The sequence below is a fragment of the Delphinapterus leucas genome, chromosome 1 (assembly GCF_059928025.1).
Source record: "Delphinapterus leucas isolate spDelLeu-1000000601 "Yukka" chromosome 1, BTC_Dleu_Yukka2, whole genome shotgun sequence".
In the NCBI taxonomy this organism is placed as follows: domain Eukaryota; kingdom Metazoa; phylum Chordata; class Mammalia; order Artiodactyla; family Monodontidae; genus Delphinapterus; species Delphinapterus leucas.
In genome coordinates, this window is record NC_143129.1 from 54,391,931 (window position 1) to 54,417,374 (window position 25,444).

Here is a 25,444-nt window from a genome sequence, read left to right on the forward strand (position 1 = left end):
GTCAATGTAATTAATTGCCTAAAATCAAATTTAAATAACCAACAAAAGATGTTTTTAATGATTTTTAACAGGATCTGAGCTTGTAACATTGGTCAGCTATAAAACAACTTGACTTCCTGCACACACACACCCACCCACAAACACACACACACACATACACACACATACATATCACACTTCTAGATGGAGAGACAGTAGGTGTAAGAAGTTATTATTTGTTATAGAAATTTTGTTAGAAATTTATGAAGAAAAGAATAAAAATATATTTTTATTACCATTAACCACTGTGCCACCAGGGAAGCCCTCAATATTTTTAAATATTAATTACATGTTGAGATGATATTACTTGAAATATATTGGCTAAATAAAATGGTATTAAAATTAATTTACACCTGTTTCTTTTACTTTTTTAATGTGACTACTAGAAAATCTAAATTTACATATGTGGATTGCATTAAATTTCTGTTGGGCAGTGCTGGGCTGGAATGTCAGGTGTATGGCTGCCTGTTTCTCCCACGGACTGCCAGCTCTTTGAGGATGGATACTACAGCTTGCTGTGCATTACCTTCATGAAAAAAGGTATTACAGGGCTTCCCTGGTGGCTCAGTGGTTGGGAGTCCGCCTGCCAATGCAGGGGACACGGGTTCGTGCCCCGGTCCGGGAGGATCCCACATGCCGCGGAGCGGCTAGGCCCGTGAACCATGGCCGCTGAGCCTGCGCGTCCGGAGCTTGTGCTCTGCAACGGGAGAGGCCACAACAGTGAGAGGCCCGCATACCGCACATGAAATAATACTTTTCATGTAGTAATCAATAAACGTTTGCTAAATTTAATTTCTTTTGGAACAAGACACTACTTTCTGTTATGAGAAACTACTCTCATCTTGTGGATTTTTAGAACATTACTAGCAATGACTGTTAAATTTAGATTTTATTTTTTCAACCAGCGGAATCTAATATGTTTCACATTTTTCTGTCTTCCCTTAGGTGCCAGTTCTTTGAAGCATCTTTATTTGCTTCTGAGTTCGCCCCAGTGCCAATTACTTGAGGATACCAGATAACTTTGCTCCTTCTGTACTGATTACTTCTGTCAGCACCAAGATAGAAATACAAAGCTAAAACATTGAGAAAAAACCCTGAGGGCAAAGAGAGGAGAGAAGGTGGGAAGAGAAGAGAGATCTTAAAAAGAGAAATGGGTAAAAAATCTAGTTCATGATGCAGGAAATGGAATGGAGAGTCTGGTCATGAATCCCAAGTAAGTACCTTGAGGAGAGGGATCCCGACAGAACAAGGCAAATACGAAGACCTAAGGGTCAGTCATTGTTCAGATCAATGAACAAGAAATTGGGGTTTGGAGGCTAAGATGTGGAATGATCAGTTCAAACCCATATTCCAAGGCAGCAGTTACATATACTTCTGACGACCTGGGTCCGGAAGGCACCCGGGAAAATGTTTTTGTTTATCTTGAGTGAGTTTGACATATGACCACCTGTATGATCTGTTTAAGTTCTTTTGATTCTGCTTGATGGAAACAGGTGCACCAGAGCTGCAACGCATCTTTCTTGGTCTCCCATCAGGTACTCAATGAAGCACAGGGAACAGAAGAGAGTTCCCAGTAATAACGCTCCTTCCCCTAACTGGTCCTGCTTTATAGACAGAAAGTGAAGAACCCAGATGGGTTTCTGTGGCTCTTCCAAGATTTGAGGAATGTGTGAAGTGCGCTCAGCTGCAACGTGGGGCTGTGGATGCCAACACTTAGAAGGCTATATTAATCAAACAAAATTATTTTGCTAATATGTATTCACAATGTATAGTCACAATCACCCATTTTTAAAAAACTTATTTCTTTTTTGGGGGCAATAAAGATTCTATGCATTGGGTGAAATACCACATTAAGTTTAGGGCTTTATAATACTAGGATTTTCTTTGTTTTATTTAATGTTTTGAGGAATTCTGATGCTAACAGGGTTAGATCTGGGAAAGGGACTGAGTCAAATGCCATTGGAGAGATCATGGTATGCAAAGAGGCTCCTGAATGCCTGTGGAATATGTCCTTGGCTGGATCAAACCTCAAATCAACATCTTACCCATTGCTCTGTCTTAGCATGCTGGCAGCCTTCCTTCAGAAGGCAAAAGGAAGAGCAGGGAGAAAGACATAGGTCAGGTATCTTATGTGGACCTTATCCATGTTATCTTATTGAATAACAACAGCCTATAAAGTGGGCATTGCCATCTTCATTTTACAGATGGTGAAGCTGAGGCTCAGAAAGCAAGAATTACAGCTAATAAAGTGTAGACCTGAGAGTCTTTCCAAGGTGCATTCTCTATACTGTTCTATCTCAGTGTGAGGCCTAGGAAAGAAGGTATTGGAGGGGTGACCTTCCTGAGCTGACATTTTAGCTTATTCCATATTAGCCTCCACTGCATTTCTCAAGGATCCCCTCCGAAATTATTTAGTCAGTGAGCCTCCACTGAAAAACAAGTGACTGACATATAGGAAATGTTCATGTAGGAACATATAGAAAAATATTCTCACTGATTATAATAAAACATGCACATTGAAACAGTGATGACATTTTAAATACTCTTCCCTGGACCTTCAAGTCTTCTGCGCCCACACCCTAAGTATGCATGTGCTTGTTTATAAGGGTGAGCTACCCATTCCAGCCTGAATTCCAGGAAATTGCCTGGGAATTCCCAGCCCTTGTTTCTCCTGACCTTCTGGCACTCTAATCCTGCTCCAACTTCCAGCTTAGTGACCTGACCTTATCTCTGGAGGCCTGTCTGTGCATATCCTACCTGATAATTGGGTCCTAGCTTGATTCTTTGAATTTCCTCTAGTTCATTCCTTTGGCTCCCAAGGAGCTGCCCACCCCAGGCTCAGTCCTGAGGAATCTAATCTGGCCGCAGCCATTCAGTTGACTGTGTTGGCGCCAGGAGCTGGGGTGAGAATGCTGACATTTTGTCTAAATGTTGTGAGGGACTCTCCATGCTCCTCTGGCAAAATTTAATTTACCCATTGGCATGCTCCACTTTCAGTTTATGGGAAATGGGATATATGGGAAAACAGTATTCCAGGATCAACTGCCCACACCATTGGCTCAATTACCAGAAGTAATGAAGGAGTGTTAGCCTACAAGCCTTATGGAATTTTACTCAGACTGTCACTTTCTCTCGGGTGTTCCAAGTAAGTATGTGGTTTCTCAGGAAGTGTTTTTGGTCTGAGCAATGCAAGACTTGCTACAAAGACCAAAAAAAAAACAAAACAAAAGGACCACAATTATACATATATATGGCAGAGCTATAGACTTCATGACAAGAGCCTTTGTCCCCACCAGAGGACACATTTACTTTGTGAATCTGTGGCTGTTGCCCTTCATAATTTTTTTTCACATATACTTCCAGAAGGTTCACTGGGCTCTCAACTTTACCCAGGGTGGGGGGCATATCTTCATCATAAGAGTTAGTGGGACTATACAAGTGACCAAGCCTCCCTGTGCCATAGTCTTTTCATTAGTAAACTGGGGATAATAATAGTACCTACTTGAGAATTGTGAGAATTAAATGAACAAATGCATGTAAAGAGCTTAGAAGGTACCTGGCACGTAATAAGCACTCAGTCTAGGTTAGCTGTTGTTGGTGCTCTACTCCCTTCAGGAATGAACAGTAAAGGCCCTTCGGCTGTTAACATTTCTCAAGGGGATGATGCGGGACAGTCAGTTTCTGCTCCTGCATCCCCAAGTAACTTCCTCTAGTGAGGTCTTGGAGCACAGTACAATCAGATTTTCTATTGGTGGCTTTTCTATCAAGAAAGTCACTGGTGTTTGGTGAAGTGATGTGTAAAGTGACCCCAAAGTGGAACTCCTCATCCAGCCCCAGAAGGAAAGTGGATATTCGTCTATGCATCAGTGGGGAAACCTGCATGTTTCTAGGAAGGGAGGTTGGCATGTTACTGCTACAAAATCTTCTGAGTGGCTTGCAATGCCATCTTGTGGAGGAAAGGACCCTTCTAGTCAGGTTTTAGACCACATTCTGCCCCTAAAATATTTTACCTTGGAAAAATCACTGATGTGTCTATGCCTTTTTTTAATCACTTCAAAATTGGGCATTAAAATAGATGAACTTCAAAGTCCCTACCAGGTCTAACATCCTAGAATTATGTAATTTGTGAATCACCATGGTTTAGGAAAAACTTAAGTAAATAGATCTCTTCTTTATGTGGGGTCCACACTCATAATGCCTGAACACCTTATTAAATATTAGAGAAAAAAAAAACCCAACAGATAGGCCATTTGGCTATTTTAAGGCCCTATTAACATAACTTCACAGGACATTTGGTAACTGACTCATAATTCTGCAGCTCTAAGTGCAAGAGTGTTCTCAGACCAAGCTTAGAGAAAGGGTAGATGAGGGAGAAAATGAGTATATATCCACATCTCAGTACACGGTACCAAACTCTGCAGTCACATTGTACATTGTCTGGGCCAGAAATTGATGAGATGCACCTGATTCAGATGAGGACCTCCCCAGCACATATCCTGCTTAGCCATTAGAAACAACCCAAATGCCTATCAACAGGCAAACAGATCAAAAATAGTGGCATATTCATGATTGAATGCTATAAAGAAATGACAAAGAATGAAGTACTGCTACATGCAACAATATGAATAAATATCACAAACACAGTAGTGATCAAGAGAATTCAAACACACACACACAAACTGTGTGATTCCACTTATATAAAACTGTAAAAAAGGAAAAAGCTAATATATGATACTAGGTATCAGGATAGTAGCTACCTTTGGAGAAGAGGGTGGAAATTAGGCAGGGCATTGTAGGCAGATAGGGTAGGGGATTCCTGAAGGAAGAGAACCAGATGTAACTTTTTTAATATAATTTTTAAAGGTTACACTCCATTTATGGTTAGTACAAAATATTGGCTATATTCCCTGTTTTCTACAAACACTTTGTAGCCTATCTTATACCCAATAGTTTGTACCTCCCACTCCCCCACCCCTATGCTGCCCCTCCCCACCCTCTCCCCAGTGGTACCCACTAGTTTGTTCTCTATATCAGTGAGTCTGCTTCTTGTTATATTAACTAGTTTATTGTATTTTTTTAGATTCCACATGTAAGTGACATAGTATTTATCTTTCTCCAGACATAACTTTCTTGACATAAGAGAAGCTATTTTAGGCCTAAGCCATTTTGTGATCTCAGCCTGGCCACAAGTGCTTGCTCTTGACCAGGCCAAGGAAATAACTTAACCATATTGGGGACAATAAATCAGTTGTAAAGACTCCCATTTCTGTTTCGAAGGTAAAGATTAGCCTGAAGCACATTCCTGAGCTATTCTGCAAGCTCTAAACCCCCCTCGAGTACTCCACCACCAGACTAACTGGAACCTAAGGAATGATGATGATGACCTTTGCTGACCTTTGAGACTTCAGTCAACTAGAGCCAGGACTCTGTCCACCTTTGCCCCAATTCTAAGCTGCATTCTCCTCCACTCAAGCCCCTCCATGAATATGCACATACTATCCTGCCTAAGCCCCTTCATGTATGCAAGTACCCTGAGCTTAAAACTTCGCTCATTTTGCTGTTCAGGGAAATACTACTTCAGGAAATTTCCTCGGTGTTCTCCCAACTTGTTGTGAGTAATAAATCCTTCCTTCCTTCTGCTCTTTTGCTTGGTTGTGTCTTGGCTTGACACCCACCAAAAAGCGAATCCAGTTTTCAGGTAACAGCTTGAGGGAGGCTACCTGGATATTTATAATACTCTATTCCTTCATCCAGGAGATAGTTACGTGGGTGTGTGTACTTCAGGAAAATCCATCAAGCTGTACACTTAAAATACATGGTTTGATAACATCAAGGACCATTTTTATGTGTTTTTTTTTGTTTTTTTGCGGTACGCGGGCCTCTCACTGCCGTGGCCTCTCCCGTTGCGGAGCACAGGCTCCGGACGCGCAGACTCAGCGGCCATGGCTCACGGGCCCAGCTGCTCCACGGCGTGTGGGATCTTCCCGGACCGGGGCACGAACCCGTGTCCGCTGCATCGGCAGGCAGACTCTCAACCACTGCGCCACCAGGGAAGCCCAAAGAACATGTTTAATATTCAAGTTTCACCCATGACAAATGATAAGCTATATTGAAGGAATGGAATACTCACAATTTCCATAATTTACTGAAATCTGATTTGCATAGAATTTCCACACTTTTTGAGACTAAAGTGATGGATATGATTTTGGCAAAATTGGGAGAGGCTAGTGCAAGTAGAGAGAGGGACATGAGAACAGCATAAAGGTGAGCAAATGCAGATCACATTCAGTGACTAGTGAGAGGTCGGGTATCATGGGAAAGGTGGATGAGAAGGACATTAGGGGCCATGCTGTGGAAGGTTTTGAATACAAGGCAGGGTTAGTTTTTAATCTCATAGGTCATAGACAGCCAGTAAGAGTTTTGAACAGGGAAGTAATATTCCTTTCCTCCAACTATTTCTTTTTTTTTTTATTGGAGTATAATTGCTTTACAATGGTGTGTTAGTTTCTGCTGTATAACAAAGTGAACCAGCTATACATATACATGTATCCCCATATCTCCCCCCCTTCTTGAGCCTCCCTCCCACACCCCCCATCCCCCCCCCCCCAGGTGGTCACAGAGCTCGGAGCTGATCTCCCTGTGCTATACAGCAGCTTCCCACTAGCTATCTATTTTACACACGGTAGTGTATGTATGTCAGGGTGAGGTGTAGGGAAGGTATCTGAATGTATTCAGAAATGTTTTATCCTAGGCTCGCACACACACACCATGTACTTACATATAAAATGAATGTATCCCCCACGACAATCTGAAGAAGTAGGTTATTCTTTCACAAATGAGGAAATTGATACCTGGAAAGGCTGAGTAACTTGTCCAAGGACAATAGAAGTGGCCTTCTGCCAACAGTGGAACAACCTTGCTTCCTTTTGAAGAGTGACCCCAGGAAACAGAACATAGAGGGATTCAGCAGGGGATTTATTAATTGGGGGTGGGAGGTGGCGAGTAGGGAGAGGAAACAAAGAAAACCTCAGGAGAATTCTGAAGAGGCCACCATCCAGGTCTAGTGGTTAGCATGGTTTCCATAATGATAGATAGCCACTCCAGCCACAAAACCTCATCCTCGTCTAGGCCAGAGAACCTGATTTGGTGATTTCACTCAAGCTGTGGAATCAGAGCCACTCAATCCTGTGTCAGCTCAGGGCACTGCCTCTAGAAAAATACTTTTTAGCAGGTCATTATTAACAATTCTTCTTCCTTGTCTCAGAAATGTTCTGCTCAGTGATGGGCTGAGTGAATGAGTGTTTTCTGAAATTTTCCATCTCCTTCAGATTTGGTTCATGTGAAAAAGAGTTGAGAAGGTGGAAAATTTCCTTTACCTATACTGAAATGTGCGTCACCAGTTGTCTCTATATACATGAATCTATGATGTGCCGTTTTCTCCTTAACATCCAATAGTAGTTTCGATGTCAGATGGTGGTTTTGGTTCAATTCCCAGACCCATCCCTTCCTAGTTCTGTGATTTGGAGCAAATTAATAGATGTCCCATAGTTTCAGTTTTCTTATCTATATCGTGGGATATGATGCTAATACTTGTTTCACAATGAGGAAATGGACATAAAGTGCTTAACACAGCCAAAGCTAAATAAATTATTAATCTCATGTCTAGACTGTTTTTCTGTCTTTTCCACCACGTAATGGAGAATTTCTTAGTAATTTTTAACACCTATTATCCTAAGGAGTTGGGAAATGTGGTGTTTCAACTAATTAAATATTATGAGTAACTAAGTTGATACACACACACAGACAAAATCAACATGAGATCAAGAATATTTAGGGAATAAGAATCACAATTATCGGGGCTTCCCTGGTGGCGCAGTGCTTGAGAGTCCGCCTGCCGATGCGGGGGACACGGGTTCGTGCCCCGGTCCGGGAAGATCCCACATGCCACGGAGCAGCTAGGCCCGTGAGCCATGGCCGCTGATCCTGCGCGTCCGGAGCGTGTGCTCCGCAACGGGAGAGACCACAACAGTGAGAGGCCCGCGTACCGCAAAAAAAAAATCACAATTATATTCAAGAGGCAATATTATTGAAAAGCACTAACACTCAGGATTTTATTCCCATTGGCTAACTCTAGAGTTCCCAGTTTAAGCTTCCAAAGATATGATCGTAAATGGGTTCTGTCTGTTCCCATTTCACAAATGCATAAGCTGAGGTATTTCCTTTTCATCTATAAGTTTATTACACCTGAAAACGTGAACCCTCATTTTGTAACCATGAGAAAGTCATTTAAACTCTCAACGTTCATTTCCTTATCTGCAGTATAGAGACAATCTTAATACCTCCCTTCTGGACTTGTGAAGTTTAAATGAGAGAGTCAATGAAAAATGTTAGTGTGATGGCGTCTCTTAGCGCCCCACCTGGATCCTCTTTACAGGCAGTGCGCCCACCCCCAGGCTCCTGTTGACTGATAACAATTCACAGCTGCCCCAACCCTTGAAACTAGTCCTCAGCCAAAGAAGTCTTATTGCCCAGGGGGCAACGCCCCTTCCCACCCAGGGCAGAGCTCAGCAAATGGTAGCAGACTTCGTGGTAGAAAAGGCTGGCTTCCTTGCCTTGTTGTGGTAGAACTTCGGCCTCTCTGTGGAGTCAGACTGAAACTAGTCTTCAGTAGGTACCACAGTCTCGTTTAAGCTTTCTACTTCCATCTTCCTCTGCTTCTTACCACTCCTCTTATCCGGAGAGCGCTTTCTCAAGCATTTAAGGACATCTCAGTGCCAGCTGCTCAGGAGCCCAACTTAAGACCACTGGCTTCAGAGGTGAATTTAAGAAGGCTACCATGAGGTTGGGATTCTGGAGCTGGCTCACTTCCTGTCTGGATGGCAATGAGGACCCCAGAGCTGAAGGTAGGTGGAGAATTGATAATCCTTGCTACATAGTGTGGCTGCTAAGATTTCCATCTGTAATGAGCTGGGGTGAAATTCACGTGGGAGGGGATGTGCTAATTGGTACAATGAGTCAGCATTTGAGACTAATTTGTGGGAAATTAATGACTATAAGGTCTCTGGAATTGGACAAGTAGCTGAAGAGAGAAAATTACAGATTTATTGGTCAAAAATTTATAGCAAAACATGAGAGTCAGAAGTGCTTAACTCCTGCAGCTGGGATAGGGTGAGAGCAGAAACAGCTGAAATGGGGCATAGGACTTAATTGCAATAATGCAGAACTCCAAGAAGGCTGACTTCTCAGCCTGGGCAAGCCCTCTAAGTCAGAGTTGGGGCCTTAATGGGCAAAGAATGTGACCTTGAGACTTGGGATAAAGATATCACTGTGTAGTACTTTGAACTTTGATTCCTGTGAACCCTCTGATCCTGAAAAAGTGGTCTATTTCTCTATTGAAGGTAGGGCCTCCTACCCCCACCCTTCTTGAAGATTATAAAGAGATTTCAAATGAGGCCTTATAAAATAGTGCAGAGTCCTCTTCAAGATATCTTTCCACTTCCCCTCCTGGCCACCAGACTCATAACTAGCATCAAATCTCAGGGTAGCTCAATCAGAAAAGTGCTGGATCAGCCACAGGGAGATACTATATATTGAAGGAGCCTCAGGACCTAGAGAGAATTTATTGGCAGAACCTGTGGGAGTGTGTCTAACAGAGGCCCCTGAGAGTGCTTGACTGAGGGAGAACAGAATATAAAGTTTGTTAAGGGGAAGTTTGTGGATATCAGAGCACTCCATCATAGCCATAAGATAATACCCTACAAGGGCCTAGCAGATGACTCTAAATTATTGGTGGCATACCTCTCAGAACATTGGAAAAAGCAATGACCAACACAAAGTGAAGTAAAAATGCAAAACTGCTATTGCAAATGGTGGAGGAAAGAATCAGGAAGCTCAGATAAGTGAATATACTGGATTGGATCTGCCTTATAGGACCAGAAAACCACTAGCTGACCAAATTTTAAGGACGAACCCAAGGTCACTCCATTTAGCAAGGCAAACAAGAGTGCACAAAGGCTCCCTTTTCTCCACATCCTTGCCAACACTTATTTGTATTTTTGGTAATAGCCATTCTGAAGGTATGAGGTGATGTCTCATTGTGGTTTTTTGATTTACATTTCCCTAATGATTAGTGATATTGAACATCTTTTCATATACCTGTTTGCCATCTGTATATCTTCTTTGGAAAAATGTCTATTTAGATCTTCTGACCATTTTTAAATTAGATTTTTTGCATTTTTAGTATTGAGTTGTATGAGTCCTTTATATATTTTAGATATTAACCCCTTATCAGATATATGAGTTGCAAATATTTTCTCACATTCTGTAGGTTGCCTTTTCATTTTCTTGATGGTTTCCTTTGCTGTGCAGAAGGTTTTTAGATTTAGTCTCACTTGTTTATTTTTGCTTTTGTTGTCAGATCCAAAAGATCATTACCAAGACCAAAATCAAGGAGCTTATCACCTCTGTTTTATTCTAGGAGTTTTATAGTTTCCGTTCTTACATTCAAGTCTTTAATCCATCTTGAGTTAATATTTGTGTACCAGTTTCATTCTTTTGCATGTAGCTGTCCAGTTTTCCCAACACCATTTCTTGAAGAGACTGTCCTTTCCCCATTGTATGTTCTTGGCTCGTTTGTCATAAATTAATTGACCATATCATAAATTAATTGACCATATGTGAATAGGTATATTTCTGGGCATTCTCTTCTGTTCCATTGATCTGTGTGTCTGTTTTTATGCCAATACTATATTGTTTTGATTACTATTGATTTGTAATATAGTTTGAAATCTAGGAGTGTGATGCTTCCAATTTTGCTCTTCTTTCTCAAGATCGTTCTGACTATTCAAGGTCTTTTGTGGTTCAATACAAGTTTTAGAATTGCTTGTTTTATTTCTGTGAAAAATGCCATTGGGATTTTGACAGAATATATTTACATATAAGAATTTGTGACACATGAGACATCAATGGAAAAAGAAAGCATTCTGCATTGTGGTGCTGGGACAGTCTGACAATTTGTAGGAAGCATCAGTTCTATAAACTATTGGAAGGCAGGGACCTCTTCTATTGGTCTTGAACCTCCAGTGCCTAGAACATAGGCACACATTAAATAAACACTAAACTTCTTTTACTAGGGACTTAAAAAGTTAATCATAGTAAAGCAACAAGAAATTAAGTGGTTATCAACTTTCTGTAGAACTATGTTCTTATAAGTAATGAATCACCAAAGAAAGAATCAACATATTTTTTACATAAAGATTTTTAAAATTTCAGCATATTAAAAAAAAGCTAAAGGCATAACTAGCAAAGGGTTAATATAGAGACGTCCTGTAAAGTAATAAAGCACTAAATAGATAAATAAGCAAAGTTTATGGACAGTTAATTTATTAAAATGAAATTGTTATAAACAATTATACAGAAAAACATATACAAAGCCATTTCTTCCTCCTAAGTTAGCAAAAACTCTCAATAAAAATATACAATGCCAGTGAATGTGTGGATAAACCCATACGTGCAGGTATGCCTGGATGCTTTATGTACTGGTGTAATTGTGGAAGCTGATTTTTGTAAAATCTACCAAGAGTCATGAAAATATAAATAAGGTTTGCTCTCATCTTTACAGTTTTGGAAATAATCCTAAGGAAATATCCATCCTAGGGAAATAATCCAAATTTAAATTAAAATTTAGACAATAAGATATTCATGGTTGTCTTATTTACAGCAACAAAAGATTGGAAACGTAAGTCTAGTGAAACGTAAGTATAGTGGAAGGGTTAAGTAAAACATGGTATATCTCTTCTATAGGATATTTGTAATCAGTAAATGTAACGGCCACAAAGATAATCCAGTGCCGTGGAAATACAATTATTACATAATGTTAAGTGATAAACACAAGATATAACACTGTATATTGAATGGAGCAGGCTCCTTGAGATGCTTGCCAGTCACACTGTTCCCTTTTGTCAAACTAAGTGGTGGCCATGCTTCTGAGGGGTTTTATTTTACCCACAGATTGCTGGGCCTTATATCGCAAGACTCCTGACCATAGCTTTTTAGCACAAAAGATGAATGCCTGTATCAGTGGGCCCTTTTAATCTGGAGAGTTGCAGGTTATAATCCATGGGTAACTTCTGGTGTTACTTCATAGAAAAATTCCTCGCAATCTTTTTTTCTCTGTACTCTTCATGGAGTTCCTAACAATTGGATGGATTATAGACTTAATCTCTGTCTTTTACAAAATTTTTTCCTAATTTCCTCAACTTTATCCTCTAAATTCTCTATAGAAATGCAAATTCCAGCTGTCTTATTAATTTTCAAGAGCTCTTTCTTGTTCTGGTAGTTCCTGTTGCAAGGATATTAGACAACTAATATTCCATGTGCTTCTCTATATTTTCTAGGCTCAGTTAGATTTGGACTAGTTCTGGCCAATAGTCTGTGAGCAGAAATGATATATGTCACTCCCAGGCTGAAGCAGTTAAAAGCTGTGCCTCAGTCCATCCCTCTCTCCTCCTGCTGTGTCCTTGAAAGCCACATGAAAAGATGGTGACATCACAGAATAATGGGAACCTGAATCTCTGAGTCCCAGATTAAGAAGAACAACTTTTGGTCGCTTTGGACTTGGTATAAATGAGAAACTTTAGTTGTCCTAATTCATTGAAAACTGAGAGTTTGTTACTATAGCAGAGCCTATTATATTTTAACTAACACAGTTCCTTTTCCATAGTACTCTGTCTCGTTTCATGAGTGCAGTTTTTTTCTCTCAGGATACTGTAATTATTCTTCTGTTCTTTGTATAGTGTTTGTTTCTCTTCTTATTCATTTTTTCCATTTGTTGTCTCTCTTTCATGTTGGAGGTTTTCCTAAAAATCTTAGAGTTTTTGACTATTTAGTTTTAAAATAAGGTACAAAAATCTGATATGAAATTTTATATGCCTGCACAGGTCTTGTAGGCTATGGGGTTTCACCATGGTACAATCAAGGGTTAGCTCTTCATTGGGAGACCCACATATTTCAGTATATGCACAGCTTTCTTTGGGGTTATCTGTTTTCCTAATAGAAGAATCCTTTAACATCTTGTCTGGGAAGTGGGATGGCACATGTGCTTGACTGTGTTCCGGAAGCAAAGGAAATAAGTGTTTTGTTGTTTAAAGTGCAAATTTTCACTGAATTCCCTCATTTTCAGTGCCTGGTTCACACCTGGAATGTTCTTTTTCAGTTTCACTAGAGAATCAGCTTCTGATCTTTTTCAGGGACTCATCATGTGGCTGTGTAATTTTAGAAGGGGGATCTGGGAGCATTCAATTGCTCATTACATAGATTCCAAACAAGCCCCTTATTTCCAGTCCTACATCTCACCTTCATCTTCGGTAGTGCCTGGGTCTCTAAATGCTAAGCCTTTCCAGGAACCTCTTAGGCAAGTTCCCCTTGTCTCTGCAGGCACAGGAGCTGAAGCTTACTCTGCCATACCTGTCACTCCTCCTCCACCTGATATTTTAACCTCAGTAGAAATGAGATCTTCCCAAGATGCCAAATCTTCTTCTCGATGGTTTCCTTCTGTGGTCTCTTGTTCCTTGTGGACTTACATACTTTTATTCCTTCACTGTGACTTATGGCGGTCAGGGACAGAGAAGAAATTCTCTTAAAAAGTAAATGGTAAACCACCTTGTTTAGCTGGAGATACATTGCTTTTGTAATGGAAACATCTGAAAAAGAGACAGGAAAATGTCGACACTGCTCACTATGGATAACAGAAATCTGCAGAAGTACAGCAAGAAGGTGGCCAACATACATGATTTATTTGACCTTCTATCCACTCTCCTCCCTCCAATATCAGCAAAGGTTTCACAAAGTTACGTAGGCGCTTGTGCAGTTTTTGGAATATTAAAGTTTAGTAATTCAATTTCACAAATATTTATTGTTGAGAAAATCAGATCTCTGAAACCCTTTTCCAGAATTGTTTTCTGCAAGTTGACACAAATGAGGCAAGCAGGAATTAATATTTTAGCTTTTAATTGCTTTGTTCTTTGGTTATTTCTCCAAGCAAAACAGAAAATGACTTTTTTGGAGAAGCAAATGGATTTAAGTTATCATTTGAATTGACCGTATTGTAACATATAATTTCAGACATATTTCCCAAATGTTACTTGTTTTTATCGTACCTTAGTTCTATTAAAGTTCTTGTTTCATAACATTTTCTCCCCTCATATCTGACAGTGAGTCAGAAGCTGCTTATTCCCTTCATCCATCCTCCTTCCCCCCCCAACTATGTCACTATGAGAATATAAATGCTTATACTTTTTATACTTAAGCATTTATATTCTCATAGTGACATAGTTAGGGGGTGCAGGAGGATTATCATTATACTTTTTGGGAATCCATCCTAAGAAAAAAATGCAAAATTAAAAAAAAATAGGCATTAAGAGACTCATGATGTTCTTATTCACAATAGCAAGAAATTAGGGGAAAAAAACCTACCACCCATCCCTCAAACACACAACTTACCCCAGTCAGGTATTAACTGCACAAGGGAGAAGCCGGCTGGCTTTAGAGGTACGTTAAAAAGTCCATCTTTTATAACAGGGAGAAAGCAGAGTATATGGGGGCAGATGGTTGGAGGTGGGTAAATGAGGTAGTGGGAGTTTGTGGAAATTCTCTTTTGATAGCTCCAATTTTGTGAGAAAAGTAAGAGGCAAGATCGTCAGCTGAGAATGAGCATGGGGGCAGAGGCGTTGGACTTGTGAGGAGAACGGAGAAGGTGTGAACTAATCATCTCAAAGAGTGGGAAGGCAAATACACCAGGGGAATCCAGTGTGGCTGCTGTGTGGCATCAAGGGCCCCCTTGAGGTTCCGGACATGAATTTAAAGCACACAAGTCAGCATGGCTGTGTGTGTGTGTGTGTTTCTAGTCACTTCGAGCCGCGTTGAGTTTGTAGGCCAGTGTGGCTGGCAGAAATGCTCAAATTTGGAGTTTAGCCAAGCAAATACAACGAATTGAGGGGTATGAGAAAAGATATATACACAGAAGTTACTAAGGATTGACTATTGTATGTAAACTGGCTAAGGAGGGAAGGGGGCAGGGACAGTAAAAAGATGATAGAATCCCTGGATTATAGGTCCCTGTAGGGTCAGAATTCATTGAATCTGGGGCTGTAGAGGGAGATAGAGGGAGATAGCTGAAGTTTATGGGAGATGGCTCAGGGAGAGGTCGGCATGGGATCTGTTTCCTGGAATACTTGCAATGATTTGTTATGACAAAGTCTAGGATGTCACCATGCAAAAGGGGACCCTCTTGCACTGTTGGTGGGAATGTAAATTGATACAGCCACTATGGAGAACAGTATGGAGGTTCCTTAAAGATCTAAAAATAGAATTACCATATGACCCAGCAATCCCCCTACTGGGCATGTATCCAGAGAAAAACATAATTCAAAAAGACACATGCACCCCAATGTTCATTGCAGCACTATTTACAATAGCCAGGTCATGGAAGCAACCTGAATGCCCACTGACAGACGAATGGATAAAGAAGATGTGGTACATATATACAATGGAATATTACTCAGCCCTAAAAAGGAATGAAATTGGGTCATTTATAGAGACATGGATGAATCTAGAGACTGTCATACAGAGTGAAGTAAGTCAGAAAGAGAAAAACAAATATCGTGTATTAACACATATATGTGGAACCTAGAAAAATGGTACAGATGAACTGGTTTGCAGGGCAGAAATTGAGACACAGATGCAAAGAACAAACGTATGGACACCAAGGGGGGCAAGTGACAGTGGGGGTGGTGGTGGGATGAATTGGGAGATTGGGATTGACATGTATACACTAATATGTATAAAATGGATAACTTATGAGAACCTGCTGTCTAAAAAAATAAATTAAATAAAATTGAAAAAACAAGACATTGAGGAGGAACAGAGTAGTGGCCTAGCAGCTGGAGGTGGGGGTGGCCCACATTTCAAAAAGAAGAGGGAGTGATCTTATTGGCAAACATCACTGAGGTCGAGTAAAAAGAGGCTGAACAGAATCCTCTGGATCTACCATTGTGAAGGTCAAATCAAGGGAACTTGCATGGATTGACAGGGCAGAGCCAGTGGGTAGGGGATTGGGCACAGAGGCATTGAAGAAGTAGACGTGATTCAGATGATTATATCAAGACTTTTATCTTGGAGAAGAGAAACAGGGCAATAGAAAACATGAGTCTTATAAGAGTAAGTTTTAAGCACATTTAAGTGAAGATATAAAGAAAATAAAAAATACAAAAATAATGAATGATTGATGGAACAACCTCAAAGAGAAGATGAGGGAATGGGATTGAGGTTGAAGTTAGATAGGAGGTAGAACTAATATTTACTGAGTGCTTTCTGTGTGCCAGGGACTGTGGAGTTAGTTTCATATACAGTCGTCCCTCAGTGTCTGGGGGGTTCCAGAACCCCCCCCGCCCCACAAATGCCAAAATCCACAAATGCTCAAGCCCCTTACTGTGTATCATGTCATTTAAATATCACAACCCCAGAAGTGTTGTATTCCTCATTTTACAGATGAGAAAGTTGACCACGGCTCAGAGAGGTTAAGCAACCTGCTCAAAGCCACACAGTTAGTAAGGTTAGAGTCAAGATTCCAAAACCAAGTCTATTTGACACCGAGATTCCTTCTTTTTCTACCACATCACACCTCTACCTCTTCCTTGAGATGTGAGATTGAGGTAAAATAGGTAGAGTTGGAGATATGTTTGTAGAAAGGGGACCAAGTTGAAGATATTTACCCTTGAAGACTTGGGGTTTTTTTGTTGTTGTTGTTTAATCCAAATATCCGTTCATGGGATTCTCTCTACCCCTCTAAACTGACATAAGATTGCCTCAATATCATTCCAAACCTTGTAGAGGTCTTCCAGCCTTCCACAGATCTCTGCAGATTCACAGGTTCTTCATGGGCTCCTCTGGGTCGTGATCATGGCTTTCCCTGACTTGGCTCAGTGGAGAGATCCTCTTGCATCCTGTGAGCACTCTGATGTCTCTGCCTCAAATTCTACAAAATGACATTCTCACAAAGCACTTTTATTTGTGGTAGACTTTACAGAGGCTTTTGATGGGGAGCAAAGGAGGGGATTTATCCTAGCAACACAAACAGCTTCCAACTGACCATAACTCACTCTTCTCCTTAAAAGCCTTTTAGTATTCCCCACTGGGTTTTTCACTGGCTTCTTCACCCAAGGGTGTCAGCCTGCTTCAGCCATTCCTGTTAGCTTTCCTTTTCCTCTCCTTTTCTCTCTCTTCTTTAACTCCTTCTCTCCTGTGGTAGCCCTTGGGGACGCTAAAATTTTCTCATTCTATTATGCCGTGCAACTGTCTGAGCCCCTACTGCCCTCTGCTGGTCTAAGCCTTCCTTTGCAAATCCAAGTTCATCAGGGTACTCCCCTGATTAAAAGGGCCTTCCACGGAACAAGATCCAGCTGTCTGGTTTTGATTTTTATGTTGCCCTGTGTGCAGAGAGAAGTAAGGCCATCTGCTGAGATGGGGAGCTGGGCGAGGGAGAGCAGGAGGAAGAAAGGGTTTGAAAAGGGAGTGAAAATGTCAGGTAGCCACTGCAGGGAAAGGAACACCAGGGGAGACAGAGACTCAGCTTAAGCAGGAATCTTTTAGATTTTTTTTTCTCTGGTAATCAGCTATCCCAGCAGAAAAATGGTGAAAGATGGCTGGAGTTCCTTGGGGTTAGCAGTTTGCAGAGTGATCACGGGATACAGACAAAACACAAAGTTGTGTAAAGTGATGGCGAGACAGTCAGTCACTGATGAGATGGGGTGTGGGTCTGGGGCGGGGTGGGTGGGAGAGGGCAGTGAGCAAGTAGGTAAGAGGAAAAAAAGAGTTCAACAAGATAGACAAACAGGGGTTGTGAGAGGAAGGGCAAAATGGGAGAAGGCAGTGGTCAGAAAGGGGGTTCTGGAGTTACACCTTTGCAGCTGGTTGGCCCTCCTGGCGCTCGGGGATCCGAGCACCCAGTGTGCCAGAGCTGGCTCTGAGCAGCAGAACGCTGCCTCCCGGCCCTTGCATCTTCTCCCTGAAAGACTGCCTGAAAGACAAGCCTGTAGTGGCCTAAAGCAGCCCACCCCACGGGCCTCACAGACGTGGAGATGAGAAAGGCTAATTAGGAAATCGAGACCCGCCCCCACCCTGGCTCCCTCCATGTGTCTCCAAGCGGCTGTCCAGTCTAGGAAGAAGCACAGTGGCACAATACCTGCTGTTTCTCTCTCCCACTTCTCTCCCTGACATCCCACTCTCTTTGTAGGGAATACTGTTCTCTTTTGTCTGCTGCTACACATATGGGGGTGGGGGAAATGGGCATTTGGTTTCCCTAGACCTGAAATTTAACACACCTCTACTCCTGAAATGCTCTCAATTTACATCTCCATTTTATCATCTTGTGGTCCTATTGTTCATAAGTTGCTTTCCTCCTCTTCCTCCCCTCCCACAGTTTCCCACATCTTTGTTTCAGTTTTTGCATGTTCATTTACTGCTCTTCCAATCACATGTCATCTCTGTTAACCCTGTATCTGAAGATGAGCAGAGAAAGCCTGTCTTTGAACTTTCGTTAAAGGTGACCTGTTGTTTAGGAGGTGTTCCACATGCCATAGGTAAGCCATCTGTCCTCCGTGTACCCTGAAGCGGCATCTTTCCTGCCAGTTTCTTCTCTCTATAGCTTCTGCCCCTAAGTCGTATCCCTAATAGCTTGCTATCATGTACTATCGTGCCTATGGCACAGTTAGGGGCCACTTTAATGTGATAACAAATGTCCTTAGTCATGGGGCCATATGGAGATTCGGTGGGTGGTACCATTAGCTGTAAAGCTTGAGGCAGACTTGGAGTTGCCCAGAAAAGAATCCCAAATCAGAGAAATGTTTTAATAAAACATACTGCAACAGATTTTAAGCTGCTCTACCATCAAACAGGAGTCTTCCTCTTCTCAATTCAATTGTATTGATGTTTCCCCCAAATAATTTCAAACACAACGGGAATGGGCATATAGATCCTGACACTTTATGCATCTTCCTCAATGATCATTTTCTTATCCTATAATGACCACACTTCATCATGGTTCTGCCCGGAACCAGGAGAGAGTGCTGTCAGCCCAGTGTTTAGGGGATTAGGTGGGAAGCCAGTGACAGTTTCCCATCAATATTTCACCATGAATCTACATACTTCTGATGAACTCACAGGTAAACAACAATGGACTTAGGGCAAGCTCTTTATCAGCCACTGAACTATAAATAGCCCTTGAATTTTGAAGCAGCCTGCTCCCCCTTCAAAGTGATGTCATCCAAAGCAACCTGCTTTTCTATCACATGGACCAAAATAGACCATGACTGTAAGCAGCTTGCAGGTAGGGCCCACGTCTCTCCTCACTGCCCCAGCACATGTTAGGCAAGAAGTAGGTCCTCATGGAAGAAATGAGCTGAATCCAGAGCTGACAGGAGCCTACAAGGTCATCTACAAGATTATCTAGCTCAGGATTTCCAAAGATGGGTTCCTTAGAACATTAGGGCTCAATAGGATAGAGGTTAAGCGGTTGAGGGAGGGGGAGGAGGGGGAGGAGAAGAGAAGGGTACCAGGACGGTTTCATGGCCAAGCTAGTTTGGAATATGTGATTGATAAAGTTTTTTTTGCTGTTGGTGGTATAAGTTTGAAGACTAGGTATGTCCTGTAGTAAACAAAGTGCTTCTGAACCTTGTGAATGACCGAAAGAAGGGATAAAAGTGTGATTGTGTCTCTCCCACTGGAGTGCTGTGTATCAGTTTGGGAGAGGATGAAGCAAACTAACCCTCTCATTTTAAGAATGAGGAAAATTAGGGCTTCCCTGGTGGCGCAGTGGTTGAGAGTCTGCCTGCCGATGCAGGGGACGTGGGTTCGTGCCCCGGTCCGGGGGGATCCCACATCCCACATGCTGCAGAGCGGCTGGGCCCGTGAGCCATGGCCGCTGAGCCTGCGCATCCAGAGCCTGTGCTCCACAGTGGGAGAGGCCACAACAGTGAGAGGCCCGTGTACCGCAAAAAAAAAAAAAAAAAAAGGGGAAAATGAGGCTGAAAGAGGAAATGACGTGCTCAGAAACACTTGACTTATTAGTCACACACCTGGGATTAGGATCTAGACCTCTCCTTACTGTGTGTTTTCCACAGGGGGTGTCGCCACATGGCCTTCTGCACCCAGGTAATAGGGAAAGAACCAAATGAATGAGCCTGTGGCATCAATCTGATGTCAGGTGCTTATTTTCAGCTTGACATCTCAAACATCAATGCCCTATGACTGTCAAGAATTACCCCAAACCTCCCCAGGCCCTTAGAGGAGGAATGCATTTTCCCTCACGAACCACGCAGACCTCAGATTTCTGATCCGTGTGAAGAGATGTCATGCCCTGCTTTATATTTTATTCAGGTTAGTCCAAGTCATCACTTCACCAAAAAAAAAAAAGAAAGAAAAAAAGGCAAATGATCCTTATAAAAAGAAATTTGTGTACAAATGCAAGGTCCTTTGCTGAAACTAGATAAAAAAAATAAAATGCCAAGAAGAACAGCTAAACGTGCATGTAACACTAGACAGAGGGGTGTGATGGAGTGGGAGTGTCTTCTGAATCACTTCCCTAAATTTAGCAATGCAGCTTAAAAAAATAAGCCTTTAAGATCTGCTTCCCAGAAATCCTGTTGTTTCTTTGCATATGTCTTACGTAAGTCTGTGCCACAGGCCTGCAGAATAATGAGATGGGAAAGGCACAGCCCTATTTTGAAAGAACTACCAAGAGAAATGCAAGAGAATTTGAGAGGATAAGACACTCAGGAGAATCCAACCTCTGTCTTCTCTAGCCATGCAGCTGTGAGTGGTGCCATCTGAAGGAAGTGATGTCTGTTAAGTGCTTCCCACCTAGAAGTTGTGGGGTGATTCGAAGATGTATTCATCTCCCCCACCAGAATAAAGCTGTCATTGTTGTCGTTCATCATTTCCAAAAGCCTTTATCATTGTTCTTATTTAATTCCTAAAGGAGCATCTCTGTCACATGCCTTCATTCCCTTGGCACGTCACTCTCCTCCCCTGTTTTCCTTTCTCTAGCCTCACCCTGTGAGTGGTTCCAGAAAGCTAGGCCTCAAGAGTTTTTAGGAATTCATGTTTTTAGATTCTTCTCCCAGCTTACATCCAGTGGTTTCTTATGCAGTTTCTCTGAATCTCCTCTTAGCGAGTAGTAGAGAGTGAAAAGAATCCTGATGGTCAAGGCAGGATCGTGTTGTAGGCTACACAGGTGATGTCACTGAAAGAAGGTCACATTTAAGTGGGAACAAATGTCCTGATGTTTTCCAGCTCCCCTCTGCCTGCCTCTATAAGTGCCTGCCTCTGTAAATTGGGGTCAGCTTTGAGCACACCAGTGAGGCGAGTGAAAAGGGTCATGATGGAAAACTTCTCTCCAGAAGCCCCTCTAGGTGTCCTCTACTTGCCTGGACCCTCTTTCAAACCATGCCTCCCCTGCCCCCAAGACTCTTTTCCCTACCTCCCCTAACAAAACCTTTTCACCAGTCTGCAATCCGATTTAATCCTCTTTTGCTTCCCCACTGAACTGCCAGAGATAGTCATGAATCCCTGCTAGCTGGTGCTCTGGAAAGAAGCCGATAAACAAATTCACAATAATCTATAAGTAACTGATAATAACTTCATATATTACTTGCCTAGGATACTTTACATTTTAATAGAAGAGAGCTCATGTATTCATAGAGTTACTGGAATGCCTAGAACAAGGCCTAGGGATGAATTCAGGCAAGATCCCTGCTTATACTCTAGTGGGAGAGACAGACAATAAGCCAGAAGACAAACGAATAAGATGATTTTTTGGTAGCAGTAAGTTCTATGAGGAAAATAAAGCAAGGTAACATAGTTATTTGGGGAGCTGGAGTGAGCAGAGAGGTTTTCATTGAGGAAATGACATTTGAGTCTTCACCTGAAGAAAGGAAAGGAGCAAAATCTGGGGCAGGGTGTTCCAGGCAGAGGAAAGAGCCAGGGTAGAGTTCCTGATGTTGGAGCAACTTGGATGGGAACAGAGAGATGGACAGGGTGAGTGTGTGTAGTGAGTAGGGGACAGAAAGGAGGAGATAGCTCTGGAAGGGTGAGCTGGGGTCAGGTCATGGAGAACTTTGAAACCCGTAAGAAGTTTGGAATTTATGTAATTGTAATGGGATGCCTGAGGAGAGTTTTAAGAAGGGAATTGACATGATCTAATGTAAATCTTAACAGACCAGCCCCTAACTTAATAGAATCTCTGTATTTGTAGAGGACCTTTCAAGCCAATGGAGGAAGGACTAAGAGGTGGTGGGTTGAGAAGTAGATTCGGGGAGTCTGGATGGAAGTTCTGACCTTGCCCAAAACAACTGACCAAAAGCTACCGCATGTCTTTGCCTTCAGGTTTTTCACGTAGGAAAGGATGAGGCTGGACCAATGAGTGTTCCCAGCTCTTTTCACATCGAAACAGATATAGAAGTTGATAGCAGTGCAGCACCCCTAGAAATAAATGAAGCTCCTCAAGGCTGTCCCAAGGGCTGAGGCACACTCACAACACACAGGGAGGGAATTTCTAGGCTAGATGATCTTGAAGGTTCCTCTCAGTTACGTTATCGTAAGATTTCAGGACATTTCCTCATGATGCCCCTCAGTCCATACCACACAGACAATCATCTATTTGAACTGAAGGGCGTAGTACTAATCTAGGTCATAATGACTAGTGTGGCCTATTATTTCGCATTTCCCAAGCATCAAACTTTATCCTAAATAATCAAGCATTGGCATCTGTGCTTTGTGCTTTCTGCTGCCAACCATGCAAATTTCCCAGATACACTGTGTCTCAAGTTCTCCTTCTCTGCCACTTGGGTGGTCAATTCCTCCCCAAAGTGATCTACCAGCTCGGAACTGCTGGTGCTGCAGAACGGTCTGGCTTTCGAGTTGACACATTTAGATCTCAAGCCAAGTGACAAGACAATCTACCACAATGGCTTATTAAGGTGGAAATTTGTATCGTTTCTTTTCCGTACTCCAAAAGAAATTTCTTCTAGAATAAAAAAGGAATAGCTACAGTTGATGTAATAGATAAGACATGGAAACTGAAGGTATCTGCACCAGGCGATCAAAAATCACTCTACAGCAATAAAAGGCAAATGTATAAGCATGGCAAAACTTGCCCACCACCCCAGGGCATGTTACTTGACACGTACATTCAATAGTGCAGATGTGTTGGAATATACCCATCTTCATTTTCCTGTGTCCTTTGAGACCTGGCCTAGTAGATACAAGCTGATTGAACTCTACATTACTCATATTTATTCCACCCTCTCTAACCTTTTTTTTTGTTTTTACTCTCCTACATTTACCTTTGCTCTGTGCCCCATCACGACCTCAGTTCTCTGACCTCCCTAGTTCTATCAGCCCATCCTCCCTACTCCCAACCTTACTTATTCTGCTTTTCACTATATACCATATGTTCATTCACTATATACCATGTGCTCACCAGGATCCCTTGTGACCTTGACCTTCAACTTTATCAGTTCTCAACCATAGTCACTCCCTGAATTCTCCAGCATTACCAGAATTACAGAACCCAGACAACTGGGTATTGATTGTGAAAGGGTCAACCTGGTGGCTTTGTCTGGTTAACACTGCGCCCCACTTAGCTGGTCACAAGCTCCTCCATAAGTACCCACACCGTTGCAGAAGGTGTTCTTTTGTGTTGTTCCATGGAGGTGGTACCAGTGGAGAAAAAAATAAGACTTGAGGAAATAAAAAAGGGTACATCAAACTCTTATATAACTCTGTTCATTTAATAAGCTAGTCTTTTTGCCTATATTTCCTTTTCTTTCTTCTACTTGCTGTAGCCATCCTCTCATGTGTCTGACTTCAACTAACAAACATTTCTTCCTCTGTCCTATCATTGAACACACACTATAATCTTTTGCTTACATGTTTTCTCCCTTTCTAGATTATGGGCATCTTTCAACACTAAAAGTATTTCACTCCACTCTCTTCTTATGCACAGATTCTGAAGAGAGGTCCAATATAATGTTTATCCTTCTTCCTCTATAGGTGGGATGTTTTCCCCACCATCCTCACTTCTTACAAGACTTTCCCAGGAATTCTCTGGTGGTCCAGGGGATAGGACTCTGCAGTTTCACTGCTGAGTGTCCAGGTTCAATTCCTGGTTGGGGACTAAGATCCCGCAAGCCATGCAGCACTACCAGAAAAAAGAGACTGTCTTTGATTTTCTGCACTTTGAATATAATATACCTAAGTAGAGTTTTGGGGTTTGTTTGTTTGTTTGTTTATCCTGCTTGGTATTCTCTGAGTTGCTTAGACCTGTGGTTTGGTGTCTGTCGTTAATTTTGGAACGACATTATATCTTCAACTATTTCTTCTGTTTCTTCTCTCTTCTCTTTCTAGTATTCCTATTATGTATACGTTATGGCTTTTATAATTGTTCCACAGTTCTTAGATATCCTGCTCTATTTTGAATCTTTTTCTCTTTGCTTTTCAGTTTGAAAAGTTTTTATTGACATATCTTCAAACTCACTCATTTTCCCTTGGCCATCTCTAGTCTCCTGATGATCATCAAAGGCATTCTTTGTTTCTTGTATAGTGCTTTATATCTCTAGCATTTTAAAATTATTTCTCAGAGTTTCCATCTCTCTGTTTTCATTTCCAGTCTGCTCTTGCATGATGTCTACTTTTTCTATTCGGGCCTTTTACATATTAATCATGGTTGTTTTAAATTCCCAGTTTGATCATTCCAAAATCTCTGCCTTATCTGAGTCTGGTTTTGATGTTTGCTTTATCTCTTCATGCGAGAAGCATGGGGGAATATTTCTTCACTATTCACCCCCAAACCTGGTGGAACTTCTGGAGGTAAAACTAATGAAAGTATAGGGACCCTCTCCCCTTAAATTTGGGCCCCCAGGAGTTCTATCTTTCTTGTCCTTGTTCAGTCTCCAGCCATTAGTCATTTACTCCTAAATGTTCCTAACTGGTTCTTGCAGCAGCGTCTGTTCCAAGCAAGCTGTGATGCTTTGTATTTACATGTCTTTTCAGTTTTCAGGGTGGTAGTTTGCCCTGTGACCTCTATTCTCTGATTGTTTGAAGAATGATTGATTTTCAGTTTTTTCCGTTGTTTTTTTTTTTTTCTAATGAGGACAGGAGTGACAACTTCCAAGCTCTTCCCATGTTAGGCTGGCAACTGTGGGCTTACTATTCATCACTGAAGTCCTTTATAATGACATAATACCTAGAAAATAGCAAATATCCAAATATTTCCTAAGTCAAAGTCTACAAGAACAAGAAAATGAGGAGCCATCCCCCTAAAGATATAAAGCTTGTTTCCAGCTATATTATG

At 41.7% G+C, this 25,444-nt stretch overlaps 1 protein-coding gene across 1 annotated transcript in view; it reads left to right on the top strand.

Annotated features, from left to right (window-relative positions):
• Positions 1–25,444, top strand: part of ZNF648 (zinc finger protein 648) — a 239,900-nt gene that overhangs the window by 36,130 nt on the left and 178,326 nt on the right. The window contains exon 4 of the mRNA XM_089910346.1: positions 985–8,942. The gene's annotated coding sequence lies outside the window, so the exon portion shown is untranslated. The remainder of the gene's footprint in view (positions 1–984; positions 8,943–25,444) is intronic.